We start from the raw sequence: 659 nt of genomic DNA on the forward strand, positions 1-659 counted from the left end.
AAAGAAATGTTCCAGCAATGACCTTTCTGTGTCAAACCCCTTGCCTAGAGAAGATCAAGATCTTCTAAGTGACTAATTAAATCAGAAGTGAATCTGTCTAAACCAATAAATGCCCAAAAAGTATGATGAGGAAGCCTGCTGTCAGCCACAATATTTCAATTACTGATAGTACAGTCTAGGAGAGTCAAATCCCATCTCTAATAATCTGCTTCTTGATCCTGTAACATTATCCACAAATGGATTTTGATGTGGCTTTTATTGGCACAGCCCTTCCTTGTATAAATTGCAAACTTTAGATCAGTTTAGACATTAGAAACATAACTGCAGAAAGTATAAACAACAGAGCCAGGAGAAGTGATCAGCTCCAGATGACTGTGCCAGGAGGACTGGGATGAGCTCCTTCCAGGCTGGAGCCCAGCTCACTAGCAGCACCACACAGGGCTTTTATTCCACAGAATATCTTCTTCTTCTCCTTCTCCGTTCCTCTCTTCACTGTCCTTCCTCACCAACAAAGAGAGAGTGGGCAAATCTTCTGCTGGAGTCCTGAGATAGAATCACAGAGTCATTTAGGCTGGAAAAGCCCTCTCAGCCCATCAAGTCCCAGCTGTGCCCGATGCCCACCTTGTCCCCAGCCCAGAGCACTGAGTGCCACCTCCAGC

The 659-nt window shown here is 44.9% G+C and overlaps 1 long non-coding RNA gene across 1 annotated transcript; it reads right to left on the reverse strand.

The window, feature by feature from the left end:
- Positions 1–237: 237 nt before the first annotated feature.
- LOC121666743 lies at positions 238–659 on the reverse strand. Its single transcript, XR_006016768.1, has 2 exons — positions 622–659; positions 238–543 (listed from the first exon to the last, which is right to left on the reverse strand). It is a non-coding gene; the product is annotated as an uncharacterized LOC121666743 (long non-coding RNA).

This window comes from Corvus kubaryi, unplaced genomic scaffold (genome assembly GCF_017639235.1).
Source record: "Corvus kubaryi isolate FWS band 111438036 unplaced genomic scaffold, C.kubaryi_AGA036_p1.0 133, whole genome shotgun sequence".
In the NCBI taxonomy this organism is placed as follows: domain Eukaryota; kingdom Metazoa; phylum Chordata; class Aves; order Passeriformes; family Corvidae; genus Corvus; species Corvus kubaryi.